Source organism: Galeopterus variegatus, unplaced genomic scaffold (genome assembly GCF_000696425.1).
Source record: "Galeopterus variegatus unplaced genomic scaffold, G_variegatus-3.0.2 Scaffold12778, whole genome shotgun sequence".
Lineage (NCBI taxonomy): Eukaryota > Metazoa > Chordata > Mammalia > Dermoptera > Cynocephalidae > Galeopterus > Galeopterus variegatus.
Window position 1 is genome coordinate 21,127 of NW_007738889.1, and position 17,012 is coordinate 38,138.

The 17,012-nt window shown below is 34.2% G+C and overlaps 1 long non-coding RNA gene across 1 annotated transcript; it reads left to right on the top strand.

Annotated features, from left to right (window-relative positions):
* Positions 1-10,535: 10,535 nt before the first annotated feature.
* On the top strand, positions 10,536-14,462 carry LOC103581313. The gene is made up of 2 exons (XR_549647.1): positions 10,536-10,643; positions 11,463-14,462. It is a non-coding gene; the product is annotated as an uncharacterized LOC103581313 (long non-coding RNA).
* The last annotated feature ends 2,550 nt before the right edge of the window (positions 14,463-17,012 follow it).

Here is a 17,012-nt window from a genome sequence, read left to right on the forward strand (position 1 = left end):
TGGCATGAGCCTCAGGCTGCTTCTGCTCATGATGGAAAGTGGCAGGGAGCCAGTAGGTACAAGCAGATCACGTGGTGAGAGAAAGAGGAGAGGTACCAGAGTCTTTTCAACAACCAGTTCTCATGGGAACTAATAAAGTGAGAACTTGCTAACTGCCCCCACCACCAGGGAGAGCATTAATCCATTCATGAGGGATCCACCCCCATGACTCAAACAGCTCCCAACACTCCACATTGGGGTCAGATTTCCACATGAGTTTTGGAGGGACAGTACTTCCAAACTCTATCAAAGCCCATTTACAATAGCTACTAAAAAAAAAAAAAAAACTAAATTTCTACAATAAAAACTATAAATCGCTATTGAAAGAAGTTAAAGAGGACACAAAGAGATGGAAAGACATGGATTCCATGCTCATGGACTGGAAGAATTCATGTTGTGAAAACATCCATACTACCCAAATTCATCTACAGTTTCAATGTAATCACCATCAAACTACCAATGACATTCTTCACAGAAATAGAAAAAACAATCTTAACATTCATATGGAACGATAAAACTTTGGCCCTGAATAGCCAAAGCAATCCTGAGCAAAGAAAATAAAGCCAGAGGCATTACACTACCTGACTTCAAATTATCATACAAACATATAGTAAACAAAACAACATGGTACTGGCATAAAAACAGACACAGAATAGAGAATCCAGAAGTCAATCCACATACTTACAGCCAGCTGATCTTCAACAAAGGCACCAAGAAGATACACTAGGGAAAGGACAGCCTTTTTAATAAATTTTGCTGGGAAAACTGGATATCCATGTGTAGATTAATGAAACTAGACCTATCCCTCTCGCTATATACCAAAATCAACTCAAAATGGATTAAAGACTTAACTATAAGACTTTAAACTCATAGAAGAAAACATAGTTGGAAACACTGCAAGATATAGGGCTGGGCAAAGACTTTATGAATAAGACCCCAAAAGCGGGGAAACAAAACAAAAAATAAACAAATGTGATTATATCAAACTGAGAAGCTTCTGCACAGCAAAAGAAACATCAACAGAGTGAAAAGACATCCTACAGAATGGGAGAAAATATTTGCCAACTATACATCTGACAAAGGATTGATATCCAGACTGTACAAGGAACTCAAATAACTTAACAGTAAAAAAACAAATAATGTGATTATAAAATAAGCAAAAGAGCTGAACAGATATTTCTCAAAGGAAGACATACAAATGGCCAACAGACATGAGAAAATGTTCAACATCACTAATCAATAGGAAAATGCAAATCAAAACTACACTGAGATATCATCTTACCCTAGTTAGACTGGTCAGTATCAAAAAGAGAGAATAACAAATACTGATGATGTGGAGGAAGGAGAACCCTCCTACACTGTTGGTGAGAATGTAAATTAGTACAACCATTATGGAAAACAGTATAGAGGTTTCTCAAACAACCACAGATAGAAATGTTATATGATCTAGCAGTCCCACTACTGGGTATATACCCAAAGCAATGGAAATCAACATGTCAAGTGGATACCTATACTCCTATGTTTATTGCAGCTCTATTTACAATAGCAAAGATAGGGAATCAACTAAATGTCCACTGAGGGATGACCGGATAAGGAATATGTGGTGTGTATACATACACACACAATGGAATACTACTCAGCCAATGAAAAGAAAGAAATTCTGCAATTTGAAGCAACATGGAGAAGTTGGAGAAAATTATGTTAAGTGAAATTAGCCAGGCACAGAAAGAGCAATGTAATAATTTAGTGCAGTAAAAATACAACATCTCCTTTTTGGCATTCTTTCAAAAAAGTGCATAACCCGAACCCAATCATGAGGTAGCATCAGTTGAACCCAAATTGAGGAATTCTAATGACTAACCTGTATTCTTCAAAAATCCCAAGTTCATGTAAGGGAAAGGAAGACCAAAGAACTATTCTAGACTAAAGGAAACTAAAGAGACATAACAAGAAATTAATCAAGAAATGGATCTTTATGAAATGAATGTTATTGGAACAATTAGTGAAAACCTCAGTGATTAAGTGGTAGTAATGTCATCACTGTTTATTTCATGATTTTGATGGTTTCATTGTGGTTATGTAGTAGAATGTTCTAATGTGTAGGAAATAAACACTAAAGTATTCAAGGGTGCATTAGCAACTTATTATCAAATGGTTCAAAATAATGATCTTTTCACTGCACCTGAAACTTTTCTGTAACTTTGAGATTGTTTTAAAAATATAAATTTTCACTTACTGTCACAGTACTAGACTCTTTACTGTCCATGCTTACTCTAGGTAGAAGCTGTATGGTTTGGAATTCTATTTATTTGGTCACAGAAATGCTGCTTTTAATTCTTGGTCTTTAGGCCCTCATTCTGCTTTTGAAAATTTAGATAACCTATCCAAACTAATTATTACTGTGGCATAAAAGCTACTCATTTTGCTTTACTAATTATGGCATAAAAGCCACCCAAGACTGCTTCTCTGGTCTCATGTTGGATGGCATGAGGATTAGGATGCCTTCTGAACATTCTCATGTTGGCATCCCTAATTACCCTGGCCATTGGCACATGGCCAGTTGGAATGTAAACTGTGCCATCTGATAATGCTATAAAAAGACCTATAGCTGCTGCTCTCCAGCCATCTGTGCATTTCCTTGGCATGATACCATTAGGTAGTTTGTCTTTCATTGGCATGATTTTATAGGGTAGCTTACATCTGCCACTCCTAGGCACTTGCTTGGTAATCAAGTTGACATAAAATTGCTTCTTTGGCACTGTTTTTAAATAGAGTTTTATACCTGCTAGCTTCTGAAACAACACTTGCCATTTATTACATACATTATAATTGCAATTTTAAATGTTTTAGTCTTTTGGGCCTCTACTGACTCAAACCTAGCTTGGACTTCCAAGTTTAAACTCTACCAACCATAATTCTCCATTCAGAAGAATAACTACTAAATGAAATGTACCTCTTCTGTTTTAAGATACTAGATTGAATGTTCACATGAATCTCTCCCTTCTCTGCCAAATCTCTAGAAATGATGGAAGATGCATGTGTGTGTGTATTTTTTTAATTTATAACTGGAATTCAAAACAAGAATTCTTGATGGAAACAACTTGTGAGGAACCCACTGAAAACTGTAAAACAGAATGAGATTGAAGAAAGAAAGGAGAAACCAAAATGTCAAGAGAAGACTTCTACCAAAGTTGGGAGGGGCGCCAAAAGTTCTGCATGCCCTGAGGAAGGGTATAGTAGGAAAGGGAACGTACTTCTCAGCACGCAAAGATGAATAATTGTGGTACTACAATAGGAACAGTAGGGTGGGTGAGTGGAGAAAAGCCAGAATAAGGAGATACTGATTAAACCCTAGGTGTTTTTAGAAAAAGAAGATATGAGTATGTTAAGAATTTAAAGATGTTCAGAAGAATAGACATGGAAGGTGTTATTGACTGAGTTATGTCCACACCACCCCCCTCCCCCACCAATTTGCATGTTGAAGCCCTAATCCCTAATATGACTATGTTTGGAGACAGAACCTTTAAAGAGGTAATTAAGGTTAAATAAGGTCATTAGGGTGGATTTCTTATCTAATATGACTGGTGTCCCTATAAGAAATAGAAGAGACACCAAGAATGCAGAGTGAAGATACAGCAAGAAGGCAGCCATCTGCAAGCAAAGGAAAGAGGCCTCTGCCAACAACTTGATGTTGAACTTCCAGCTTCCAGAACTGTGAGAAAATTAATTTCTGTCATCTAAGCCACCCAGCCTGTGGTATTTTATGGCAGCCTTAGCTGACTAATATAAATGTATAACTTTAGAACTAGTAAATAGGGAAAATACAACAAAGAAAACTTGATAAAAATTTAAAAAGCAAACAAGAAATAAAAGGAAATAATTGAAAGTATGGTTAAACAGAAAACAGAATAAGCTTGTAGGAATGTCTAAACATCAGTAATTATAATAAATGTGAATGAATTAAATTCATCTGTTGAAAATCAAAGACCATAAGATTGGATTTTTTAAATATCCAGATATATGAGGATATTTCAAAAAGTTCATGGAAAAATCAAATGAAAAGATAACACAAATCTTGTCACGAGTGTTTTGAAGTAGCCTCTTATGCTGCATATAAAACACTACAAACCCAAAATTACATAGGAAAATTCAAATGTCAAAAGATATTGTCTGTCTTAGTCTATTCATGCTTCTATGACAAACGATCACAGACTAGGTAATTTATAAATAATACAAATTTATTTCTCACAGTTTTGAAGGCTAGAATGTCCAAGATCAAGGCACTGGCAGATTTGGTGTCTGGTGAAGCCTCACTCTACTTCCAAGATTGCACCTTGTTGCTGAGTCTTCCAGAGGGCACAAATCCTGTGTCCTCACATGGTGGAAGGGACAGAAGGGCAAAAAGGGCACTAGAGTGCTCCCTTCAACCTTTTAGAGTACTAAACCATTTATAAGGGCAGAGACTTCATAACTTAATCATAACTTCCAACACATGAATTTTGAAGGGACCCATACCTTCAAACCATAGCAGATATACAAACAAATGCTGCCAAAACCAAGTTTCAGACATAATATCTGAAGGCAAGAAGATTAAAAAGGAAGGAGAGAGTGAGGTGCTTTTAAATATGTCCACAAATTCTTTAACACTTCTATTTTCACATCATGGTGCCTCATCCACTCATCCCCTTGAGTAGGGGCTGGGTTTATTAACTTGCTTCTAATAAATAGAGTACGGTGGAAGCTATGATATGTGACTTCTGAATCTAGGTAGTAAAGTGTGGAATGGCTTCTTCTTTGCCCCCTTTCTCTTGGATCACTTGCTCTGGGGGAAGCTAGATGCCAGTCATGAGGACATTCAAGCAATCCTATGAGAGGTCGTCTATGTGAGGAATGTGTCCTGTGAACAGCCAATAAGGATCTGAGGTATACAGACAAAAGCCATGTGAATGAGCCATTTAGAAGCAGATAGCTTATCCCCAAACTTTCAGATACCTGCAGCTGTCCTCAAGAGATCCTGAGTCAGAATCACTCAGTTGTCTTCCTAGATTCCTTACCCTCAGAAATTGTGATAATAAATGTTTATTGTAAGCTTCTAAATTTGGGGATAATCTGTTATACAGTAACAGATATACTTAATAATAATATAGATGATAATAGAAGTAGTCACAAAGTAGACATAGCACTATTAATTTAACCACACAGCTCGAAAGTGTGTGTGTTTTTTTTTTAAGTAAAACCTCCAAGGACCATTTTTAAATTTCCCTTTTAATTTCTTCTTTGACCCATTGGTTTTTCAGGAGTATTGTATAATTTCCACATATTTGTGAGTTTTCCAAGATTCTTCCTTTTATTAATTTCCAGTTTCATGACATTGTGTTTAGAAGAGATAATTAATATTATTTCAGTCCTCTTAGATTTAACACTTGTTTTATGGCCTAACATATGATCTATCTGGAAAGTGTCCTGTGTGCACTTGAGAAGAATGTATATTCTGTTGCTATTGGATGGAATGTTCTTTAAATATCTGTTAAGTCCATTTGGTCTAAAGTGTAGTTAAATTTTAATGTTTCTTTATTGCTTTTCTGTCCAGATAATCTGTTCAGTGTTGAAAGGGGGATATGGAAGTCTCCTACTGTTATGGCATTGCAGTCTTTCTTTCCCTTCGGATCTATTAATATTAGCTTTATCTATTTAGGTGCTCTTATATTGGGTATATATTTAGTTATAATTATTGTAACTTCTTGATGAATTAACCCCTTTACCATTATATCATAATCTTGTCTTTTTACACTTTCTGACTTAAAGTCTATTTTTTCTGATTTAAGTATTGCTACCCCCACTTTCTTTTGGTTTCCATCTGCATGAAATATATATATATAGTCTCTTCACTTTTAGTCTATATGAGTCCGTAGAGGTGAAGTGAGTCTCTTGTAGGCAGCATATAGTTGGGTGTTCTGGACACACGATTCTAAACAACCAAAGTATTGATAACACAGTCCATTAGTTTGTGAGAAACTTGATGGCTAGACATGTGGCCAGGAGTAGATCCATGTTATATAGAGCCTGAAGCTTATACAACTTGAGGAATACTTCAGAAAAAGAATAAAAGAATTTAAATTTTCAAATACAGAATTAGTTACTGGAAAAGACCTATAAAGTACGAGGTAATGAAGCTTAAATTTCATTAGCTTCATGGTAAATTTATGTCTGTGTCTGACACGTAGTAAACTTTCCGTAATTATTTATTAAATGATTCTTGATTCATAACCATTGATTAAATGTGAAGTTAGGATGAGTAAAATTACCCTGGTGGTGGCCTCTCACTCATAATCTCTTTAATGTAGTATGACTTAACAGTGCCTTAGCCTTAGTCTCAACCAGTTTTACTGCATGTCCTTTATTCCTGTATGTGTCCTCAGGTAAGAACATGAAAATGAAATATACAGCCAAGTAGTTTTTATTTTCTTGATTTATTTAGAATATGACCATTTCCCAGAGAGGAAATGTTTGTTTGTCAGAGGTCTGTAGTCTTAGTTCATTTTCTGCTGCTATAATAGAATACTACAGACTGGGTAATTTATAAAGAAAAGAGACTTATCTGGCTCATAGTTCTGAAGGCTGCCAGCATCCGGCAAGGGTCATCCTATAGCAGAAGGGTAGAAGATGAAAGCGAGCAGAGAGAGACATTTGGGCCAAACTTGCTTTTATAACAAACCCAGTCTTGTTATAACTAACCCACTCCTGCAATAATGGCATTAATCCATTCACCTAATCACCTTTTAAAGACCCCACCTCCCAATACCATTACATTGCAATTAAGTTTCAACACGAGTTTTGGTGGCGACATTAAAACTATAGCATTTGTGAATACATTTAATGGTATAAATCTAGCATTTAAGATAAGTTCCAAAGCTAAAACTATCTAAAAGTTAAAAAATCAAATGAAGCCAGAAGATAGCCAATTGGGAGGTGATACAGACACTCGCTATATCTTGCCCCAGACCCTAAAGATTTATGAAATCTGTCAGACTACTGAAGAGCATGGAATTATAGAGATTTACTCTCTACTGCATTTTGCTGAAGGCCACATTCAGATATAAATGAATAGTGAGGAGGCCTACAAGTTTATCAGCAAGTAAATAGACTCTATAGTATGTTTTCAAACAGAAGATTATGAAAAGAAAAGCTTCATGGTAGAGATACAGTATAAATTTAAGAACTATTGAGGTTTATGGCCGGCCCGTGGCTCACTCGGTAGAGTGCGGTGCTGATAACACCAAGGCCACGGGTTCGGATCCTATATAGGGATGGCCGGTTTGCTCACTGGCTGAGCGTGGTGCTGACAACACCAAGCCAAGGGTTGAGATCCCCTTACCGGTCATCTTTTAAAAAAAAAAAAAAAGGTAAGAACTATTGAGGTTTACCCTCTTCAAATTAATGGCCCCAATTCCCTATAATAATAAAATATAAAGAGAAGAAATCACAGAACTAAGGAAGAATAATGAGAAAGAGAGACAGAGAAAATGTTTCATAAATAATTTGTGTACCACTTAAACAGCACTGCTAAATATAAAGTACTCACACTAGTAACCTACAAATGAAACCATATATGTATGGGTGTGTTTCTTTTTCTTTGATTTATATGCCTGTGTACCAGTGCTATGTAGTCTTATTAACTAGAATAAGTCTTGGATATTCTTGAGCATTTGTTTTGATATAAAAAATTTAAGATAAACTTGTCAAGTTCCATGAAAAACCTTGAAGAGGTTTTTATTGGAGTCCCACTGAATTTTGCAGACTATTTGGGGGTCAGAATTAATATCTTTGTGATGTATAGTCTTCCCAGCCATAAGCAAGCATATGTCTGTATTTTAATAAGGTGTTCATTTATGTCCTTAAGCAATGGTTTGTAATTTATTCTCAAATGTATTGTACATCTTTTGCTAATGATCAGTGAACAATTAAATACAAATTTTGCCAGAGAACAGAAAATAGAGAAAGCCATCTAATCCATTTTATAAGGCTAGTATAACCTTGAAACCAGTCAAGGTCAGTCCAAGTAAAGAAAGTCACAGACTATTCTTAATTAAGAACATAGATGCAAAAATCTTAAGTATGGGCAAATTGAACACAGTGATATATATTTTTTAATTATTACTAATTTCTTCATCAAATATAAGGATCTATTATGAAAGTATCATGCTACTCTTGGATTAGAAGAGAAAAACCACAGGATTATTTCAATTGATGTACATTTAAGTTGCTTGCAAGTTTTTATTGTTATAGAGGATGCTTTAATCACCAGTCTTGGACATACATTGTCCCATCATTTCCTTACAAAGGTTTCTCAAAAGTATATGCAAATTTTTAATTATGATATATTATTAAAATATGGAGCCAGCCAATTTTTTTCTGTTAAGAGCCAGAGAGCAAATATTATAGTCTTGTAGGCCAAGAGGCAAAACTGAGATTATTGTGTAGGTATTTATATAATGAAAGAAAACAAATTTCCATAAATCTTTATTGATGAAATTTAAAGTATGATAATTTATTGCATACAATTTTTTTAAGTACAGGTCTACAAATGTGAAGAATGGAATTCTTTTTTGGGGGGAATAACATTTCACTTAATTGGACTTGAAAGCTGGTGTTTCCTATCATCAAAATCTATTGCAAATGTTTATCTGTTAATACTGACCTACAACAAGATTTTACCTATTTCACTTTTCCAAATGTCTTTCCACATAGATAGATACTGCCAAATACTGATATCAATCCATGAACATACGGTTTTAATTGAGTATATTAACAGATTGAAGGTATTTTTAGAATTCTATTAGCTAAAAGGCTAGAATGCCTTTTAGCATGTCATTACATTGCAAATCACTTTCAATTAAAGTTCCTCAATTGCACAGTTCTAAATGGATTTTGAAATACGGAAATTTCCTTTGCATTTCCTTTCATTGAGGTCTGAAAAATAGTGCTGTAGTTTGAAATCAGAAAATGGGAATGGAGATATCACTTTTTTTTTTTTTTTTTTTACAGTACAGGATGTATATAACGCAGCCTGACACTTACTTGCTGACACTGAATTATCCAATTCAGATAATGCTAGTTCTCATAGAAATTACTTTATTCACAGTTTTCCTTGTAATTTTAGCTTGAAACATTTTCAAGTCTGCAGCAAAAACTAACTCCAAAGCCATACAGAGTTCAATAATAGTGGTTGAGCATGGTTCTTCCAACCATTTAAATGTAAAAACCATTCCTAATTTGAAGACTGTACAAAAAGCAGGCTAGATTTGGCTTATGGGCCATAATTTGCTGACCCGGCTCTATAAAGTCCTAGCCAATTATATTCCCAGTAAATGCAAATGCCTGTTTTCCCTAAACTTTGCAACCAGTGAGTATTATTAACTTTTAAAAGCTTGTCCAATTGAAATTACATTTTTTCAATTTGTGTTTATTTGAAAAACAAGATAAAATATCTTTTCATGATTATAGGCCATTTATATTTATTTCTTCATTGTAAATTGGCTATTTATATTCGTTTCCCATTTTTATTGTCATAAGGTTTCATTCCAACAATCAATCTGTGTGCCAAACAGTCCTTTTTAGTGGCTCTACCTATTTGTTCAATATTATTTTCCACTGCTTTTTCCCATACAAACAACATTCCTTCCGTATTGAAAGACCTGTCATTATGTGACAGAGCTGTGTTTTCTCAATTTTGTCTGCATATATGCACCAGATGTCATTCATTCTCTGTTGCCTTTTCTGTTTTTCCACCAAGTGTAATTCTTATTCATCTTTCGCGACTCGTATCAAAGATTATTCCTCTTCTTTGGCTCCATAGCATTCTGTGCAAATATCTGCCATAACATCTATCACACACTTTTATATAACTATTGGTTTACAGTGGTCTGCCTCTCCACTGGGTTCAAAGCTTCTTGAGAGACAGAACTGTAATTGATCTCTATACCCTAGAACAGTGCCCAGCACTTGGTACTAATTATTTCTTGGCTGAGTGAGTTCAAAATAGTAGTATTAGTAATATTAACAAATATGTGCTAGACACATAAAAATCAAAGACAAATCTGTGTAGCGTTCCTTCTGTAGTGCTTAGCCTAATGTGATGTACAAATTAAATTTTGAAGAAGCTCCCTCAGACAGTAAAGTCCTACCAAAGAAAATAACAGTTAAGGTTTTTATTCCCTGACAGAACTGAGTAGGTTAATCACTATATTAAAAACTTGTATTTTTCCCTTAAGGCCTAAAATAATTTATTTAAATAATTCCCTTTGGTTATAGCTGTGGTCTCCAATTCAGAAAAATTTGCTTGTACTGGAAAAGAAAACTGAGAAATTTAAAATATAAAAGAATATTCACTGGCCATCTCTACTTTGTAATCTGACAATAAGTTTCTTTCTATCAAAATCTCCTTTGTAACTTGACCAAAATTCATTTTGGATTAATCTTTTGTTTTGCTTTATTTCCAAAGGATATCCATTACCTTGCACTAGATAAGGGTGAATTGGCACTAGCTGAAGTGGCAAGAAAAAGAGCTAGTGACATTGATGCAGAATCGATAGCCTCTGGAGTTGGTAAGAATTAATGCTGTTTTTTTAAAAGTGCTTTTTGTTTTAATCAATACTCAGTATCATTTCTATTTATATTTGTAGGGCATGGTTGGTTAATTTGAATTGCTTTCTTTGTAAAAATAGTGCCTTTAAAAAAAAAAAGAATTAAGCCTTGACAAATAGTACAGCATTGATACACAAGTTGGAATTGTGTTAATGTGTTAACATGAAAACTGATAATCAGTGATTACTATAGTCGCCATTTTGCAAAATGCAAAAAGGACATTGTTCTTTTCATAAGTTTTTTGGGGAAAGAGTTTATTATCATCATCAGTGCTACTATTAAAATTAACCAACACATAAACTTATATAACCCTTTATTTATACACATAGATATGTCATTTCTCAAAAGAATTCTGTGCTATATCAAAGTATTTCACATGAGATTTCAGGTTTGGTAGATGATTTGTTTTTGTTTAGAAGCTGCTGGAGTCATTTTACAATGTAGCATTACAAAGAAGACAGATCAGAAGCCTAGACTGAATCTAACAGTTAATTTCAACTTTACAAAATAGAAAAATAGAAGTTCTTTAAAAATATATTATATCAACATGAACTTCCTTTTTAAAAACCGCTGATCTAATATCACTAAATATTTCGATATTTGGGCATACAATTTCTATTCTTTCTAGATTAGGCAAGGGACCTCTCAGGATTGTAACAGAATTCATTTCTCTGTGGAACTCCTATGAAACAAGGAAGTTTTAATAAGATATGAAAATATGGTGAGTCTCTACAGTGACAGATTATCTTGTACTTTTTTTTTTGAAATGTTCTTTGCAGCCAAAGGGACCAACTGTCATCTTCTCTCTGACATTATCACCATAGATCCCAGTCTTCAAGGTGGCACTGAAGGACTCAAAGCCATACCACCAGTGTAGTTCTAAACCTGAAAACCAGGACTGACAATTACTTACCAGTAAGATAATTCCATTCTTCTTCCCCCACCCTGACAGAGTTCCAAATTGATTGATTCCAAAAGGTGCATAGGCCACTTTCGAATCTTCATTCCTAATGCATAAGGAATATGCACTATTAATACAATATTAGATAAGAATAACTAATTGACCTATCACTCACTATACAGTCATGCTCTGCATAACAAGATTTCAGTCAATGATGGACTGCATATACAACAATGGTCCCACAAAATTATAATAGCTATACCATATAGACTAGGTGTGTAGTAGGCTATACCATCTAGGTTTGTGCAAGTACACTTTGTGACGTTAGCACAATGACAAAATCACGTAACGACACATTTTTCAGAATCGGTATCCCCATCATTAAGCAACACGTGACTATATCTTGTTACCATCTAAGTATACTGATGTGCCTCCTAATAATAATAATGGCTAATATTTATTAAATGTTTACTATGGGCCAGACACTATTCTAAGTTGTAGATATTAACTAATTTAATCCTCACCCCAATTTGGTGAGGTAGGTACAATATTTATTTGTTATGAGCAGTCACTTTTAACTAAATAATGAGACCATACCATGTTAACAGGAATTATGATACTGTATGATGGGGATACCGATATCCTCCATTCCTATCTGTCTACTCATTTAGGAAAACACAGCAGGAAGTTAATTCATAACCAATATTCTGGGAATTTTTCATAGTTATCCTGTATCCTGTCTTTTCCATCCAAGTATCAAATATAATGATAGCCATCTTTATATTTTAAAGCTCTTTGAAGTTATTAATGGTAAAGGGGAATGTAAAGAGATTACCACATAATTTTAAATAATGGAAAAATTCTATCATTCACCAAAATGCACCCTATGCCCTGTGTATTCTCTGAGCAGGTTATTATGGCCAGCTGATAATTCCTGGCCGGAAATCTTGGTGTTCCCCTTTTGAACCTTGCCTCACTTCTAGCAAATATCTTTTTGCTGAAGCCCTATGACTCCCGTTTTTAAATCCTTGTTTCAGGCCTCTCAGCCTTTGACCTAGATTATTATCCCTTGACAAAGATACCATTCAGTAACATCATTAATTAGCAAGAGGTTAACTTCTTAGATGAATGTTCTATTCTCTTTTGTTCCAGAAAACTGGGTGACTCTCACTCACAATTCCAAATGGAATTAGGAAAGAATCTCTAGTTTCCTCATCATGATCTCTGCCCAGCTGTACAATGAAGCCCACATCATGCTGGGAGAAGCTAATTTTTTTTCAAATTCCCTAAATTAAACTGTTTTATCAAATTTTCCTGAAGCAGAAAGTCATTAAATCTTGATTTTCAAAGGGGTTCTTTGATGCAAGAGACCAAATTATATAAGATATCAAAAGAGTATTTAAGTAATTCAGTCTACACGGGAGAGTCATAGTTTCTGTCCACACAGTTAAAAACAAAAGTTGCTGTAGGAAAAAATGAATGATAATAATCTGAATAATTTGGTAATTTTTCCTTAAACATTTTGTTGAAATATAACCTACATATAGAAAAATGCACAAAGTATATGACTCAGTGAGTTTTCACAAAGTGAACATATTCCTGGTAACCAGTATCCAAACCAAGTAACATATGTTATGTTACTTTCCCCCAGAAGACCTCCCATAACCTCTTCAGGATACCCCCAGCCCAACTGTCCAGACTTATAACATTAAATATTAGTTTTGCCTTTTTTTCAAATTTTAAATAAACAAAATCATACATATATTCTTTTGTTTTGGGCTCCTTTTGTCATTATGTGTGTGAGAATCTTTCATATTGTTGCATGTAGCTGTAAATCTTCCAGTCTATTGCTGTGTAACACTATTCCAATGTATGAATATTCTACAATTGTATTCATTCCACTTTTGATGGATATTTCAGTGGTTTCAAATTTTACACTATTGTGAATATTGTTGCTATGAACATTTTTGTGTATTTCTTTAAATGAAAATACTTATACATATCTGTTGGGTTTGTACTTAGAAGTGGAATTTCTGTGACATAAAATATGCATTTGTTCAGCTTTAGTAGTTACTTCCAGTTTTCCAAAGTAGTTGTAACAATTTACCTTTTCACCAGCAATGCATAAAAGTTTGAATTTCATCCATCCTTATTGAAATATTGTCTGTCTTTTCATTTTAATCTTTCTGGTGGAGAAGCCATTGTAATTTTGTATATGTAAGAGTATATGTATGGACTGTTTCTGGAGTCTCTGTTCTATTTCATTAGTCTGGTTGTCTGTACTTGCACAAATATTTCACTGCTTTGGGCAACTCCGGCTTGAAATCTTCTCTGGTAGTGGATGTTGTCCAGCTTTGTTCTTCTTTAAAATAGCCTTAGCTATTCCTGGCCCTTTACATTTCCATATAAATTTCAAAATCAACTTGCACTCCTGCACCCAAGGGAAAAAAAAAAAGAGGGGTGGTGTGCTGGAATTCTGGTTGGAATTCCACTTAGACAAATTTGGACTGAACTGATTTCTGTATAATACTGCGTTTTCCAATCTATAAATATGATCTGTCCCTCCATTTATTTAGGTCTTCTCTATTTTTTCTTAAAAATGTTTTGTAGTTTTCACTATAGTGGTCTTCCACATCTTTCCTTAGATTTATCTTAAGTATTTCTTTTTCTGCTTTGTATGTGATAATCTTATTTTTAAATTTCATTTTCTGTTTATTTCTGGTATATACTGTATACTATTGTACTATTTTTTATTGACTTTGTGTCAACAACAGTGCTAAATTCATGTATTAATGCTAATAGTTTATAGAATCTCTTGACATTTTTTACATCCCAATCATGTCATCTGCAAATAAAGACAGTTTAATTCCTTCCTTTCCAATTCTTATGCCTTTATTTTTCTTTATTTACTGCACTGGCTAGAAGCTCCAGTATAGTGTCAAATAGAAATTATAACAGGCATCATTTTCTGCTTTTTGATTCTTAAGGAAAGCTTTCACTAAGTCACGATTTAGCATAAGGTTTTCTCCAGGTTTTTTGTAAACCTGTTAATCATAGTAAGTAAATTCTCTTTAATACCGAGTCTTTAAGAGTTATCATAAATAAGTGTTGAATTGTATCAAATGCTTTTTTCTGCATCTGTCAATCAGTCAAGATGATAATATGAGTTTACTCCTGTTCTATTAATGTGGTAAATTGAATTGATTGAATCCAAGTGTTAAATAGTCTTTAAGAGTTATCATAAATAAGTGTTGAATTGTATCAAATGCTTTTTTCTGCATCTGTCAATCAGTCAAGATGATCATATGAGTTTACTCCTGTTCTATTAATGTGGTAAATTGAATTGATTGAATCCAAGTGTTAAAGTATAATAAGTACTGCTTTCCTGGAATAAACACTTCTTAGTTGTGATGTATTTTTATATATTGCTGAATTTGATTTGCTATTATTTAAAAATTTGAGCATTTATGTTCATGAGGGATTGGTCTGTAATTTTCCTTTAATTTCCCTATCAGGTTTTGATCTCAAGATTATGTTAACCTCATGTCTAAATCTTTAAAATTCTAGAAAGGATACTAACAAGTTATAGCACTTTATAATCCAGTAATTTATATTACTGCACACGTAACACTGTTCCTCCAACTTAAACATTTTAATCTGTACTATATCAATGTCAGTATTTTGGTTGTGATATTGTACCGAACTTTTGCAAGACATTACCATTGGAGGCAACTAGGTAAAAGATATATGGGAACTCTATTTATAATTATCTCAAAATAAAAGTTTAATTTTAAAAATTTACATTCAAATAGTGTCTTATGTTACATACTGTGATATACATTATCTCATTTGGTCCTCACTTATTTCTTATTTACTTCTTAACTTCTTAAGGTGAGTTTTTGAGAGGCTTTTTTTTGGTATAGACAATGGAATGGGCTGGCAATAGAAATTCTACATAAATCTTTAAAAAATTGAGCCATTGTGCTAGAACAATTCTAATCAATTTGTTCCTACAATTCCCAGATTCAGTTCCTCCAAAGGTGTATGATCAAATACTTACAGGAAATATTAATACTATTAATCTCTTAGAAAATTTCTGATGCACATGAAATGTTCTCAGAAGCCCCAAAATAAACTGTTTATCCTAGCGTTTCAAAAATTTGACCATAGAACTCATTCCCTCTCCCCATTTCATGCAATAGCTATAACTTTCCATAGAACTAGTGTTTTTTGGAATTCACTTCGTGAACATACAGCTGAATTGTACTGTTTTAAGTCTTTATCCTTGCTAAAGGGCTTAGCATGATGGCACTAGCTATTAAAATAATAATGATTCATAGAGGTAAAGAATTCAGGCATTTATACTGTTATTACAGTAGTACCCTTATCCATGATTTTGCTTTGTGTGGTTTCTGTTACCCATGGTCAACCATGGTCTGAAAATATTAAATGGAAAATTCCAGAAATAAGCAATTTATAAGTTTTTATTTATTTATTTATTTATTTTTAAAAGATGACCCGTAAGGGGATCTCAACCCTTGGCTCGGTGTTGTCAGCACCACGCTCAGCAAGTGAGCCAACCAACCATCCCTATACAGGATCCAAAACCGTGGCCTTGGTGTTATCAGCACTCTCCCAAGTGAGCCATGGGCTGGCCCGCAATTTATAAGTTTTTAAATTCCATGTTCTTCTGAGTACTATGATGAAATCTTGCACCATCCTGCTTTGTACTGCCCAGGAGGTAAATCATCCCTTTGTCCAGTGTATCCATGCCACATATAGTACCCACCTGTTAGTCACTTAGTAGCCACCTTGGTTATCAGATTAACTGTCATAGTATTGCAGTGCTCATGTTCAAATAACCTTTAATAATAACTTAATAATGGCCCCCAAAGTGCAAGAATTGTAATGCTGGCCATTTAGATATACCAAAGAGAAGTCAAAAGTGCTTCCTTTAAGTGAAAAGGTGCAAGTTCTCAATAAAGAAAAAAAATCATACAATAAAGTTGCTAAGATCTACAGTTAAGAACAAATATTTTATCCATGAAATTGTGAAGAAGGAAAAAGAAATTTGTGCTAGTTTTGCTGTTGCACCTCACACTGCAAAAGTTACAGTCACAGCCTATGATAAGTGCTTAGTGAAGATAGAAAAGGCATTACATTTGTGGGTGGAAGACATGAACAGAAACATGTTCCAACTAACAGCAATCAGGTTCAGTACTATCAGCAGTTTCAGGTGTCCACTGTGGGTTTTGGAATATATATATATATATATCCCTCATGGTTAAGGGGGGACTACTGTACCTAGAAAATTCCTCTACCTTAGGCCTCTTCCTTCTTTTAATTCCATATACTGAGTGAAATCAGCAAAACTAGAATAGGAAGCTCTAAGCATTTGTTCCCCCACAGTTGTATAAAAAAAAAAAAA